The 13,023-nt window shown below is 40.1% G+C and overlaps 1 protein-coding gene across 2 annotated transcripts in view; it reads left to right on the top strand.

Moving 5' to 3' along the window:
* The first annotated feature begins 1,102 nt into the window (after positions 1–1,102).
* Positions 1,103–13,023, top strand: part of HNF4G (hepatocyte nuclear factor 4 gamma) — a 155,560-nt gene continuing 143,639 nt past the window's right edge. Inside the window, exon 1 of one of the 2 annotated variants that reach the window (XM_055348667.2) lies at positions 1,103–1,492. The gene's annotated coding sequence lies outside the window, so the exon portion shown is untranslated. The other variant, XM_004047169.5, reaches the window with a different exon arrangement.

Genomic DNA, 13,023 nt, shown 5'->3' with positions numbered 1-13,023 from the left:
ACCTTTCAGGAAGATATTCAGAAGGAGAAAACTGAGAAAGTTTAGTAAATCTGATCTAAAAAGAAAAAGAAAAAAACACCTAGCCCTTTGATCTCCCTGGCATTGTTATTACAGCCTTAAAATATCAGCCAACCCTCTGGTAGGAAAAGAAAAATCTTACGGATTAAGTAACTATTTATCTCATGATGATAATTACTTGTTTGACCTGAAGTCACTCATTCCTGAAACCACGAGTTAAATTGTTGAGATGTTTTTAAAAGCCGGCGCTCTGGCTATATTGCTGGTGAACAAACGCCTGACCAAGAAGATCAGCGCATCTGGGACGGGTCTGAGACCCACTTCTGCAAGTCGAAAGCTAAAGGGTATGGGAGGGAGAAAGGGAAGTTTTCCATCAAATACATATCTAAAGAGGTACTTAAAGACTAAAACCACAGGTAGCTGGCACGGATGGGAACGGAAAACCATTCCCCCTCCTCTTCCCAGAACTCTTGCTGAGCTAGGTGGTCAGGAGCGTCATGGTAGAATATAACCCCAGAGGCCCAAGGTGCAGTTTGAAGAAACGGTGGCGGCTTCCCCTAGTGGTGTGGCTTCAGAGCTGCCCCTAGGAAGCCATTTAATTCCCTTTAATGATACTTCCAGCCGTTTTCTGGACCTCATGAGCTCAGGATGAAATCAGCATTCTAGGGTCAGCAGGCTTCTCCCTGCTACCACGTGTCCAGAAGCACTTCCACAAGCCAGGGTTGACATCGCCCAAGACGAGGCGTGACCCGGGGCGGGGGAGGGGTCTTCGCCCGCGTCGCGTGAAGGATGCCCTGGCCTCGGGCTGCAGGCGCGGACCCTCGCAGGCTCCCCAGGGTGTAGGAGGCGGAGACCGATCCGCTCTAGCCCCGAGCGGTCCAGCGCGGGGCGACTCGCCCGCATAGTGGAGATTCCGGCATGAGGCGGCGGCAGTGACCGCCTGGCTGCACCGCGGAGGCCCGGGAGAGCCGCTGCGGTCTCGGGAGGCCGGGCTTTGGGACTTGCTGGCCCGACCGCCAGTCGCCCTGGGGCCTTGGGAACAGGGAAATGCGCGCGCCGAGGCGGTGGCGGCCTCGCTGCTTTCAGTTTTCATTGAGTCTGCTGGTTACTGTTTAACGTCCCCACCCACGTTTCAGTTTGTTTAGTAAATCGATCGGACTGTGAGAGTCAGGCCGCTGCCCTGTCGCCATTGAGCAAAGCTAATATTCTCCCAGCATATGGTCTAAAATCTTTGCTAGAGATCGGGAAAAACAAACAAACAAACAAACAACAACAAAATCCTTAAGCTTCCTCTCCCAAGTCCCGCCATCCCCACCCCCACTTCCCACCTCCTCGCTTTCAGCAAACTTCCCAGCCTGGGAAAAGTGCGGCGCGGGACAGCGCGGCGGGGTGGGTGGGGGACCTGCTGCCGGGAGATGCGGCGGCGGCCGCGCGGCTGACTGCGACTCGGGAGCTCCGGGAGCGGCCCGCGCAGGTAAGTTTCTCCGCCGCCGCCCGGGGCCCGGGCTGGCCGCAGCGCACCGCCCCGGCGGCTGCCGGGCAGGAGGAGCCTCGGTTCCCCTCGGGCGGCTGAAGGAGGGGCTGAGCCTCAGGACCCCTAGGCCAGGCCGTGCTGAAAGCAGATACCCCGAGCCCTCGCCCAGCCTGAGCTGGAGGGAAGAAGGCGCTGGAGGTGCGGCAGCGGGCAGTGGGGGGGGGAGCGGGGAATTGCAAGGTGCCAGTCCTTTACCTTACAAAAGAAAGAAAGAGAGAAGGAGAGAGAGAGAGAGAGTGTTGTATTTGTTTGGGTGCAGAGAAAGCTTTGGTGGCTGTAGCGGGTCATGTGATTCCCAAGTCTCTGGGGGGTCTTCCGTGTAAGTACTTCTGTGGCCTGGGGCAAGGCCAGGACAAATGGATGTTCGTGGACCCTGGAGGTCTGTGGGGAGGTGCTTGGTCCTGCAGCATCACCCCATGCATGGCCTTTGCTCAAGTCTCAGCTTCCATCCATCTCTCATGGACACATTTTGGGAGTGGGCATCTGCCGGTGATGCCTTTGGGGGATATTTTAAATATAGTATTGAGATCTTCCTAGCTAACTTTGGGATGAAATGTCCTTTGGAAGCTTAGTTAACTACGTGCCAGTTAAGCAATAACCGTTCTAACTGAAATAAGCCAGCACGTGATAAGATCTTAGAATGAAATGAATATATGTGCTTCATACCTGATGATCTGTGCTTATAAATCTTACTAGGAACTGAGTCAAAGCACTGCTACAACAAGCAAAACAATCAGCATGAGTTTTCACTTGCGGGCAAGGGCAAGAGAATACAGAATCCAGAAGCTCAAAAGTGAATGGGATGTCCCGGAAACTAAACACTCATTGAGAGCACCATTTCCTGGTTTTGTTTTTGTTAGTTTCTTCTGCTTTCTCGCTCATTTTACAGGTTTCCCTTCTCTCTTTAGAAGCGGTTATTTGTCATTAAACATTCTTCCTGTCTAGCTGTCACCGTTTTTCCTTAGGAGTCCTCCTGTCCCCACCTCCTCACCACCACTCCCTCTCTTTTCATGTCCTGTGGACACTCTCACTCAAGCCACCTGATCTGCTGTGTGGTTGAAGTAGGTGACCAAGTAGTGTTGGGCTCTTTCCTGGTATCATTTGAAGGTGTGGCAAGGAGAGGGAGGTGGTGGTGAGTGGTGGTAAACTGCTCATTTTTCACTTTTCAAAATGGAGTGGAAAATTGAGAGCCGTTTGTCTTCCCATTTCTCCTAAGCTCCAGTTATGGGCCTACAAATAAGGACATTTTTCCAACGTGCTTTATGAAGGTTCAACTCTTTTAGTAAAGTGTGTTTATTAAGATCTCACAAATATTGCATTTTTAATCACGGTTATAGGCATATGGGATAGCGCAAATTTATTTTAGGGATTGCTAAGATTAAAAAAATACTTCTCATGCAAATAATAAGTATTTGTTTTTGAGTGCCTTGTTCTTTTTTTTTTTTTTTTTCGAGATGAAGTCTTGCTCTGTCACCCAGGCTAGAGTATAGTGGCACAATCTCGGCTCACTGCAACCTCTACCTCCCCAGTTCAAGCAATTCTCCTTCCTCAGCCTCCAGAGTAGCTGGGATTACAGACGCCCACCACCACGCCCAGCTGATTTTTGTATTTTTATTAAAGATGGGGTTTCACCATGTTGGCCAGGCTGATCTTGAACTCCTGACCTCGTGATCCGCCCGCCTTGACATCCCAAAGTGCTGGGATTGTAGGCGTGAGCCACCCCGCCCGGCCTGTTTTTATTTGTTTTAAATTCTTGTTTTTTCTATAAATTCTGAAGGTAATATTTTCTCATAAAACAACATCAAAATCGTAGTAAAATAGAAAAAGAGCCCCCTCCCCATTCCACTCCATGTATGTGTAACTTCTGTTGATGTTTGGGTTTGTGTTTCTCTAATCTCTATGTGTATAACACAGACAGTTTTCTTTTATTGTTTTAAAATTTGAATGGTTCATATCATACTAGTATTCTGAAACTTATTTTTCTTTAATATTTTTCAAATACTTATCTGTCAATATATACAGATTTTTTTTTTAAATGTGTCTACCCAATGTAACCAGCCAGTGTCCCTCAGAATATTCGCTTGGATTTTTCAATGTCTAAGTATTACAAACAATGATATGAATATCTATGTGCATTATCTTTGCATGGGTACTGCTGAATATTTATTCTGAGAAGAGAATTGCTGGCACCAGGGAGATGTTTGATAGATATTGCCAAGAGCCTTTCTAAACACCCACAGTATATTTCTTGTACCATGCTTGCCAACACTTTATAATAATGATTTATTTAGAATGTTGTCAATCTACTGTTGAAAAATTGATTCCTCATTGTTGGGAATTATATAAACCAGTCCCAGAACATCTGACTTGGGGAGTTCGGGAATTTTTCTTTAAAAGTATAATAAAATGGGAATGGAATTAAATACACTTGAATATATCATCTTATTCTGAGCTTGTAAAAGAATCTACTGCATTTGTTACTAACTATCCATTTACTGAATGGCTGGAGATACTGATACATGATAATGAGCATTTCTAGATTGCAAACATGTGGACCATGTTTGCAATAACAACATGTTGCAGTTGTGATTTTGTGGTTTGTAACTACATGTTTTCCTTCCTAAGAGAAGATTCACAGCCCTAGGGCAAAAGTATGATTTTAAATGAGGTGTTATAGCTCTGGGTCCTTTAGAAAGTTATCCATGCAAATGAAACAACTGGGTATGTTGTTGAAACAAACGCAGTCTTGCAATTACTTCTCTCCACCATCCTCAAAGGTATTTATACCTATTGGTGTCAGTCCTGACACTCATATAGAGACATAAGGAACTCTGCAAATATGGCTTACTCTTATTCTTATGTTTTAAAGAATACGCGTGCACACACACATATAGATCAGGTAATTCTTATTGAATACTTAATATGCACTAGGTACTATTGTAGGCAATTTATATGCCTTTTGCTTTTTAGATTCTTATAACAATCCTGTGCTGTTCATATTAACATTCTTCCTACTTTACAGACGGAAAAAGTGAGCCAGAGAGAAATGAAATAACTTGACTAAGGTTACACGTTTACATGGGATAGAGCTGGGGATTCAAATGCAGGCACGTCAGCTCTAGGTCGTGAACATAACTATGGCTGCTCCATGTCCTCATTGAGTTGCTCGCTGCACAAAGGTGCCTAACTGAGCAGAGGAACGGTTGAAACCTTTACACTACCCACAAACCAAACCATGTCCCTTTGTTCTTGGCTGAATATTCCCTGGGGAAGGCACTTTTCTAGGCCACAGAATATCTGTAAGAGGTATCAGCACCCTTGCTGCTGTTGGATAATTTGTAGGAGCTACACAGACCTATTGGTTTCCATATGTATCTTTGTAACTCAATACTATTTACCTACTCATTATGGGTAGAACTTAAATAACAGATTTGCCTTATTGCCTGTTCTTCCCTACCTTATATTTTAAAACATGTTGACAGAGTATGCTCTTTACATGATAGAATTAGCTGATAACATCTGGTGTTCCCCTGAAAATCTTTTATTTTATCAAGATGGTTTCCTGGAAAACAAATAGGGAGTTCACTTTTTTTCTTTTTGTGTGACACTCAACATTTTGAAGAACATGAAGGTCTTTAAGGATGACTAGCTTCATGGGAAGCTGCGTGGTGTATAAGTCACAAGGGCAGGCCTCATTGTCAGATGGCAAGGTTTACATCCCAGCCCAGTTATTCACTAAATGGGAAGGGAGGGGGTGCTTGGGCAACCTATCCTTTTTGAGGTCCAATTTCCTCATTTTTGAAATGTTTGCAATTATAATACCTATGTCATATAATTGGTAGGGTAATTACATATGCTAATCCATGGGAAACATTTAGAACAGTGCCTGGCACATTGAGTACCAGGTATGTGTTCTGTGTTGCTGTTCTTATGGTAGAGTGAGATAATGCATCTACAGCACTGCTTGACTTGTTGTAAGTTCTTAATAGGTGTTACTTGTTTTTATTGATCTTCTCTCTAGAGATTATTATATTTATATACACAAAGTACTTATAACTTCAGAAAATTGTGGACCGCTGGAAACCTGTCCAAGCCCTCTAATAGGCCTTGGAGATGTATTGATGAATGAGAAAGAGAGTCTCTAATTTCTTGGAGCTTTCAGCTAAGCAGTGTAGAGAAAAATCACACCAAGTATAGTTCCATGGCTGGAACATTGGCTTTGGAGTTATTCCCACCTGTGTGCAGATCTCAATTCTGCCACCTGTCAGTTGTATATCCCAGAGCAAGTCATTTAATGTTTCTTCAGATTAAATAGCTATGAAATGAGAAAATAGTTCTTACTTTCAAAGTACATATGGATAAATTCTTGCATTATTTAAATTAAGCATTTTGTCTGTTGAATGTTTGACACTTCCTACACTCTATTTCAGTATAGAAGAATCATATTTATAAAGGATAACAAAAAGTTGACAAGAAATCTAGGCAGCTTTTCCCCCATCTCATTTAAAAGTATCATTATTTAATAGTAGGATATCATTTAAAAGTATGATACCACCTGGATCTGACAATTTAATGTTTTAAGTATTTTGAATCTTTGTTCCCTTGGGCTTATGCACTGTCTTGTGCTTTGCTTATGCTCTTGGCTGACTGAAGATTATGGACTGTGTTTTAGAATTTTTTTTTTTTTGCATTTTCTTATTTCAGACATCATAGTTATAGGTTCCAAACAAAGTTAATATATATTATTTTAGCAGGAATTAAGTTATAGGGTCTCTACATGGTACCTGGAATACAAATATAAGTATCACTGCAAACAGTGATAATCTACCTTGAAGACAAACAAAAGGTGACACTATTATATTAGGATAACAGATAATTATAATTAGTATAATACCGTGGAAAACAGAAGCAAAAAGGGTACATTTAGCTTGAGTAGCCTGGAGATATTTCAGGGAAGTGTTAATGACTTCTGATGAGAACTTGCTGAGTAGAGAAGAATTAGAAAAGTATTTGGGGCAGAGGAGATTGGACTTGCAGTAGGAATAGTAGCAAGAGATGAAGTGGGGAAGGAACACTGAGCCAGATTCTAACAATATTGAATGTGGGTAACAAGGATTGGATGATGTCTGCTAGGCACCAGGAAGCCATCAAAATCTTTAAGCAGGTTGAGTTATGATGTTTTTTTCTTAAGATTGACTGACAGCGTTTTGGAAAATGGGTTAAAGACGGAAAGAAAGGGAGAGGAGAGGAGGACAGGAGAGGGCAAGGGAGGGAAGGGGAGGGGAAAGGAGGGGAGGGGTGGGGAGGGGAATAGTAAGAACTTCTACGATAGTGTCCAGTGGCAATGAAGGTGAGAAGAGATTAGAATCTGTAGGTTTCAAAGGTATTTAAACTGAATTGATCAATTATAGAATATGTAAGATGAAGGGGTGAGAGAGATTGAAACTGACCTACATTTCTATATTTCTCAGCAATGACTTAGAAACAACCCTTTCCTAAAGTTCTCCTGTCTGGCTGGGGATAACTATAAAAAAAAATTATCGGCTGGGTATGGTGGCTCATGCCTGTAATCCTAGCACTTTGGGAGGCCGAGGCGGGTGGATCACTTGAGGTCAGGAGTTTGAAACCAGCTTGGTCAACATGGTGAAACCCCACAAAAAAATTAGTGTGGGCATGGTGGCGGGCGCCTGTAAGCTCAGCTACTTGGGAGGCTGAGGCAAGAGAATTGCTTGAACCTAGGAGGTGGAGATTGCAGTGAGCCGAGATTTTACCATTACACTCCAGCCTAGGTGACAAAGAGAGACTTTGTCTAAAAAATTTAAAAAAAAATTAAAAAATTATTATTCACCATGCTAAGTATAATTGTTGAGTCCTGGGGAAGTATTATTAAAACAGTGAAAAGCCCACTCACTTTTCCTGGAGTAGGTTAATTAAGAAAATAAATGTAAATTCTTTATTTTTAAGTCAGGTTTATTGAGATATAATTTGCAATCAGTAAAACCCCTTTTTATGCATGTGCTTCAGTGAGTTTTGACAAATGTATGTAGTTTTGTAACCATTACCACAATGAAGATAAAGAACATTTCTGCACGCATCCCCCTCAAACTCCCTGTGCCTTTTTGTAATTTTTCCCCTCCACTACACCCAAGGCAACCACCGATCTGATTTCTGTCATTAATGTTGCCTTTTCCAGGATAATATATAAATGGAATCATATACTATGTACCCTTTTATGTCTTTTTTTTTAATTTAGCATAATTATTTTGAGATTCATTCATCTTACGGTGTGCATCAGGAGTTTATTCCTTTGGGGGAGAAAAAAAAAACCCTGGATTTATGAGGTGTTATTGACATACCATAAATGGCATATATTTAAAGTGTACAATTTGAGAAGTTTTGATATATGTATATACCCATGAAATCACCACAGCAAAGATAGTGAATATAGCCAACACCTCCAAAGGTTTTCTAAAGCTCTTTTATACACTCTTTCTCCTGTTCCTTGCCATCCTTTCCTCCCCTGTCCCAAAGCAACCATTGATCTACTTTCTGGACCTGTAAATTCATTTGCATTTTCTAGAATTTTATATCCATGGGGTCATGCAGTATTATTTTGTGTCTGGCATATTTCACTCAGTGTAATTATTTCGATATGCATTTATTTGGTTGCATGTATCAATAGTTGTTTTTAAAAATATTTTTTGCTAAATAGCATAATGTTGTATAGATATTCTGCAATTTGTTTATCCATTCACTTGATGAACATTTGGGTTGTTTCCAGGTTTTGGCTATTACAAATAACGCTGCTACGAACTTTCTTGTATCAAGTCTTGGTGTGTACACTTACATTTGTCTTATATGATTACCTAGGAATAGAATGGTTGGATCATAGGCAAAGAATTACCAATCTGGTTTCCAGAGTAGTTGTCCCATTTTACATTCCCACCAGTAGGGCTTGAGAGTTTCAGTTTCTTTACATCCTAACCAACACTTGGTATGATCAGTCTTCTAATTTTAGACATTCTAAAAGATATAAGATATTTCATTGTGATTTTAATTTGTATTTCCCTAATGACTAATGATTCTGAACGTCTTTTCATGAGCTTATGTAACATAAATGATTATCTTTGGTGAAGTTTTGTTCAAATCCTATGCAGTCCCCTTCTTTTAAAAACTGAGTTGTTTGTTTTTTTTCATTATCAAGTTAGAAGAGTTCTATATATATTATAGATATCAGTCCTTTTCAAGATATGGGTTTTGAAAATATTTCTCCCCACATGAATTTATTCTTATACAAGGGATAGGATTTGATAAAGAGAAAAAGGGTAAAGATATTACATTCATAAATGGGAATAGCATGTACAAAAGAAAAAATAAAAAATTGGATTTATGAGGCCTCAATATGGAGTAAAATAGAAAAAGGTGATAGAAAATGAGTTTTCAAAAATAAAGAGTAGCCTGAATATAAAGACTTACGGAATTTAGACTCTTTTTGTGAGCACCAATACTAATAAATATCAATACAATAACAATAGTTATACTAAGAATTGAGCATTGCAGTTTATAGAGTGTTTTTATATACACGGTCTACAGTGTTTCCCCCTGGATCAATTTACTTTAGTCCTGTGACAACTATGTGAAGGCGCAGAGACTTGGGGCCATGTGAAGTCAATATCAAATATAGGTTTTTGGGGTTTAAGTCAATGCCTTTTCAACCAGTGTGTGCATGTGTGTGTGTTGGGGGGCGGGGGGCATGTATGTGTACATTTAATGGAGTGTGAGGAACGAATGATAGCTGGATTGGTCTACAAGGGCTCAGAAGGGCACTTTCCCAATAGGGCAGGGGAGAGTGTCCTGCTGAGCTCTGGCAGGTGGTACAATAGTTTCTGATAAAGTTTGGGTTGTATACCCGTACTTTAAAAATGACAATTCACAGTTATTATAGAATGGTTCACAAAAATTTCAAAATCTCAGAAGATATTTTAATTCTGTGAATTTTTTTTAGTTGTCTTTTATTTGTAACCTGACTCTAGATAAAGTAAAATTATATGTTAGTTAATATGTTAAGACAAAAATAATGTGATCAAGTTCTTTGTTTTTAATTTTGTTGTTTTAATTTTAATTTCTCATGGGAATTCAAAGAACTTACTTTTTCAAACACAGTCCTTTTGTTCAGTATATTCTGATTTCATTGTCTTGCTCTGGGCTCTGCCCTGACTTTTTTCTGCATACGGCTGACATGCAATTCGAACATCAGATCAACTTCGGAAACATGAATAAAAATTACCTGCTGAACAGGCTCATGATTTGGACATTTTCATTTTTTTCTTCAGTTTTTGAACTTACTTGGAAGCTTTGAAATGTCCTGATTTGCTGTGTTTTCAAAATTTTCACCCATTTTTAACTCCTATAGGTTCTTTTTATGGTAAAGTACCAGTGGCTTATAACCGAGAGAAATTGAAGTCTACTTGCCAGTGTGTGGCTTCTCCATATTAAAATGCTGTACCCTTAAAAGGAAGGTAAAAATGATTTTAATAGTAATTATGTTTAATATGCTCATACACATTACTGTATGTTATTTGTGTCTCTTTTGTGTGATCAGTTCAAAATCACTTTAAGAAAACTGCTGAAGTATTGTACAGCATGTCTAGGTAGACTTCGCATGGGACCTGCCATTTTCTCACAGATAAACCTAGAAGTCTTGAGCTTCTTTTAAAATAAATTTGCAAAATCATTCTGTTTATGTTCATATTACTTAATTAGTTTGGGGTGATGAAAAACACATGCAGGTTTTGGAGTTTAATACACGTGATTCAAGCCTGCAGCTTTAAGCATGTTAGCAAACTTCCTGAAGCTCTCCCTACCCAGTTTACTGTACATTGTGAAACATAAATAAGATGGCATTTAAAGTGCTCAGCATAGAGTCTGGCAAAAGGTGGATGTACTTAATAAATGTGTAATTGCTTGCTATCTTGATTCTTCTTTATATTAATATTTCTATATATTTATTCCAATTACTGTAGGTTTGGTACACACACATACGAGCATGTGCATGCTCGCACGCGTGTGCGCGCACACACACACACACGCTGCTGTGACTAGTCAACATTCTGTTACTTTTATTTTTTATAGATGAGGGTCACCCAGGCTGAAGTGCAGTGGTATGATCATAGCTCACTGTAGCCTCAAACTCCTGGCGACAAGTCATCCTCCTGCCTCAGCCTTCTGAATAGCTGGGATTACAGGGAGTTAACATTTGTTCAGTTTATGTGTGCTAGATACTAAATGCTTCACATATATTAAATTGTTTAATTCTTTCAATAACTCTATATGGCATAAGATATTGTTATCTCCACTATGCTACTAAGGAAACTGAGTCAAGGAGATGTTATGAATACCCAGTGAGACTAAACAATTAGTGTAAGCATTAAATAGGAACCAAGTCCATTCGTCTCCAGAGCCCAGTTTCTTCTGATAATAACTTAAATACTAATAAGGTCTTATGCTATTAATCTCATCTCAGTTTTTACAGTATCTTCTAAAGCTAAAAATGAAATAAGGTAATTTTATTTTTCTCCTTCTTTGTGTTCTATCAATTATTTATATGAAGCATATGAATGATTTCACTGAATTCAATTTGAGCATCTATTAGGTGAAAATAATTTAACTGATATTTCATGTGTAAATAAACAATACGGCAGATTGACTTCTGAGACATGTTAGAATAGATTTTGTAAAACCCTGAACATGAAATTTTAATTGAAACTAATTTATGAAATCAGGAATAAAAATGATAATAGTCACATGTTTGATCACATAGAAGCTGGTGCTTATGGTATTAATTTTTATCTAGTTTTGCACGATAAATTTTGAATACTTAATTATAAATGTGTGTGTGTCTACACACACACACACACACACACACATATATTTTAGGTAGGAGTGTTAGTTTGCTAGGGCCGCCATAACATAATTCCACATACTGGGTGGCTTAAATAACAGAAATTTATCTTTTCACAGTTCTGGAGGCTAGAAATTTAAGATTAAGGTTTCAGCAGGCTTGGTATCTTCTGAAGCCCTTCTCCTTGGCTTGCAGATGGCTGCTTCCTCCTGGTGTCCTCATGTGGCCGCCCCTAGATTGGTGTGCTGTCTGTGTCCTGATCTCCTTTTATAAGGACACCAGTCATATTGTATGAGGGCCCACCAACTTGACTTCATCTTACCTTAGTTATTTCTTTCGGAGGTACTACTGGGGGTTAAGACTTTAACATATGATTTTGGGAGGGACACACAGTTCAGCCAATAATAACAGGGCAACCATAAAATGGTTTTGTCTCATTAGAAGCTTGGATGTTTTAAATCTTCCTTACAGTCTACGCATATATTTGTTTTCGACTATCAATTAAATCAACTCGGTTCAAACATCTAGAATCAAAACCATTTATGTTTACTTGTAGAAAGCTTTCCTCTCTCTTAACACTCATATCCTCATCCACACTTTCCTCATATTTGGTCTTAGTATATTCCCCCTTTGACAAGTCCTTCTGGCTAGGACAAATGGCAAAATTGATGTGGCTTGAGGATGATATCCGGAGTCACTGAATATATAGAAAGAAGAATCTTTCATGAATAACCTAGTGATAAGTCTCTCTCTCTCTCTCTTTTTTTTTTTTTTTTGAGATGGAGTTTCTCTCTTGTTGCCCAGGCTGGAGTGCAATGGCGCGATCTCAACTCACAGCAACCTCCGTCTCCCGGGTTCAAGCGATTTTCCTGCCTCAGCCTCCCGAGTAGCTGGGACTACAGGCATGAGCCAGCACGCCTGGCTAATTTTGTATTTTTAGGAGAGGCGGGGTTTCTCCATGTTGGCCACACCGACCTCTAATTCCTGACCTCAGGTGATCCGCCTGCCTCGGCCTCCTGAAGTGCTGGGATTACAGGCGTGAGCCACTGCACCTGCCTGTGATAAGTCTCTTGTTTTTTAAAAAATAATTTTTGTCTGCTACTTATGTACAAACCACTATTTTCCCATCATGGCCTTTGAGTAAACGATAGTGTTTTGATTAAATAGCAGCAGAGGGAAGTTCTGTGGACATGCATGTTTGTGTCCCTGAGACTATCAGAAGTTAAACAACAATGCCAAAGTAAGCTGAACTCCAAAGCAAGGCAGATACTGTGTTTGCATTTGGGAGAAACAGTTTAAGTATTTCTTTAAGGCTTTTGTACTCTGCTCGGTTCAGGTCCTCATACAGGCATTTATGTATCACCTTAATTTATAAATGGTGAGTTTTAGTAGGAAGCATTGAATTTACACAAACAATAATCCAGAGGCTACTAAACTGGGAACTTCTCTTGAATCAATGGAAAGAAAAACACAGCAAAGCACCCTTCATGCTGAGCCAAAGTTTCAAGATGTCAGACCCATTCCGAGGGACACTATCTATGGTGGCTTCCCCTCTGTCCTGTTTGAAAGA

Source organism: Gorilla gorilla, chromosome 7 (genome assembly GCF_029281585.2).
Source record: "Gorilla gorilla gorilla isolate KB3781 chromosome 7, NHGRI_mGorGor1-v2.1_pri, whole genome shotgun sequence".
NCBI lineage: Eukaryota > Metazoa > Chordata > Mammalia > Primates > Hominidae > Gorilla > Gorilla gorilla.
This window is presented reverse-complemented; position numbering and strand designations above follow the sequence as displayed.